At 39.6% G+C, this 2464-nt stretch overlaps 1 pseudogene; it reads right to left on the bottom strand.

Moving 5' to 3' along the window:
- Positions 1–248: 248 nt before the first annotated feature.
- LOC109676379 (UPF0690 protein C1orf52-like) lies at positions 249–776 on the bottom strand (annotated as a pseudogene).
- Between the last annotated feature and the right edge of the window lie 1688 nt (positions 777–2464).

Below are 2464 nucleotides of genomic sequence, written 5' to 3'. Positions count from 1 at the left end.
CTTGCAAGTACTGTCAATTTCACAATCACAGGTCACTATTTGAGTTTTAAATAAAAAATTCTACAGCGTAAAGTTCTCAAGGCAATACTTATTAGTTCATAAAGCTATGTAGATTCATGGAAATGTTTTGTCATAATAATCCACAATATCAAAGTAATTCGTTCAACATATTTCAACAAGTTTAGCGGTCCAGGACATTTTGCCATTTGTTGTTCTCTATTTTTATTTCTTTCCTTGTTTTCCTGGTTCTACTTTTGAGATGTGTGCTTATCTTTTTCATCATCCTATTCCAGCATCTCCTCTCCTTCTGGTTAGGAGCCTGGCTTTCTTAGCATTCTAGGGGCATCATCACCATTGTCCTCAGATACGTTCAACCATTTTATTGCCATGTCCAGCTCTGGAGGCAGAGGCTTCTTCTCAGTGATGTAGGTCTTTGGAGGTGGTACATAGTTTGACTTCATATTTTGAATTCCTTGGGAGGTAAAGAAGGGTCCAGTCTCAGATACTACGCCAGGGCTGACCCCTCCAGGAGCTGCAGCAGACATTGTCTTGGAGGGGCGTCAAAGGGAAGAGGTCTCAGAGAGAAGCTCTCTCCCTCTCTCCCAGACGATCTGCTTGTTGAACGGATTGCATGGGAATCCTGGGTGAGTTCCACTCCAGAACAGCTCCGTGGGTCCCAGAAGCCGCCTCTCTGCCTTGTTTTCCACCCAAGAGTCTGAGCTGCTGCTTCCATAAGCTGCAAAATAGCTCAGAGGGTCTTTCTCCTCCTTTGCCATGACGGCTGAGAGCCTTTCTTCACCTTTGTTCTCTCAACTCTGGTTGTGTGTACTCTTGCCACACTGGGGAAAATAAAATTATGCCATGTATGTATACATTCAAATCTTTCTTTTTATGCTTCACAGTACCTTTGAGCTGAGATGCCCTTGGTCAACTTGACAAGCCCTTTTTTGACGCTTTGGGTTTTAGACCTCTGTCCTTTGACAACAAAAACATCCAAGTCATCCCATCTGCAATATTGTGAATAATAACTGCCTGTAAGCTTTGGTTTTTATCCTCAGATCTTAGCAGAGCCCATCAAGTCCTTGGAATTTCCTAAGTGATAACAGCAATAGCAGCACCTTTTGCCTAGTACTTGATTGTTTCTCTAGCTTTCAGAGATAGCTCAAGAGACATAAAAAAGATTGTCTTTCGTTGTTCATAATAGGACCCTTTATATTAATTAATGAATAATTAATTCATTAATTTATCAAATGAACAGTAGTTTAGTCAATCTTGTCCCTGTAAGGAATCCTCTTCAAAAATCTGACATTTGGTTTGGAGAACTTCTGAACTGACGAATATATGGAAATGTCTGAAAAGAGGCACACCTCAAGAGGATGTGAAAGTAGCAGGCCCTTCTCCATATCTCGCCCTATGCATTTTTTTTCCATTTGGCTGCTCTGAGTTGCATCCTTTATAATAAACCAGTTAGTTGAATAGTGTGTTTCACTGGGTCATGTGAATCAATCTACCAAATTATTGAACCCTAAGAAGGGAATCATGGGAACTCTCAATTTATAGTCAGTTGATCAGAGCTATAGAGATCTTGATTTGCAGTTGGCAACTGAAGTGGGAGTTATCTGAGCCCTTGTTGGATCTTATGCTAACTCCAACTACTTGTCAGAAAGGAATTAGAATGCCCCATTGGCATTCAGAGAATTGAGAAGTGCTTGATGTGGAAGACGTTAACATTTGTTGTTAAATAGTGTTGTGTATATAGAAGAACCAAGTTTTCTTTTGTTCTTTTTAAACATCTATTTCTCTTTCTCTGTCTTCCTTCTTGGTGAATTTAGTAAAGTTGAAAGTTCTTTGTAGTGTTGCTATTTGCATGGCTGTCACTATGGAGACATAATCGAAGAAAAAAAAATCAATAGATGTCAGCAGGCAAGAGAGTGATTCAAGACCATAACTGCATGAAGATTATTTATAGAAGTCTCCACCATGCTTCTCCCCTACCTCTCTACATCTGCTTAACTCTATGAAGGAACCACTTGGATGCTTAGAATTGGAAATGATTAAGATTTAATAGTGTGTCCAGTATAACACCCAAGCAACTAATGAAATCCTGAGTTACCATAACGAAGCTGAGAAGGCTGGGATTCAGATCTAGCCAGATTGCGTGGCTTTTTCATCCACCCGGGCCTCCCGGCTTGCCTCAGATAGTCTTTTATACTGTTTTCTTATAGTTAGATCTGTGATTGGTTTAGCAAATACATCTTTACTAGTACAGGAGAGAAAACAATGAACTTTTCAATAGGGGCAATATTCAACAGAAAATGAAATTTTCAGAGCTCAACTAAAACTGCTTCAGCCAGAGGAGGATAACTTCTTATTCTGTTTGTTGGAAGTAAAAACCAAGAAATGAAAAAGTTTGTTTCTCTTACATTCCCTATTTTCTCCCTTGGTCTTGCTTTCACAAGACAAT

Source organism: Castor canadensis, chromosome 4 (genome assembly GCF_047511655.1).
Source record: "Castor canadensis chromosome 4, mCasCan1.hap1v2, whole genome shotgun sequence".
In the NCBI taxonomy this organism is placed as follows: domain Eukaryota; kingdom Metazoa; phylum Chordata; class Mammalia; order Rodentia; family Castoridae; genus Castor; species Castor canadensis.
This window is presented reverse-complemented; position numbering and strand designations above follow the sequence as displayed.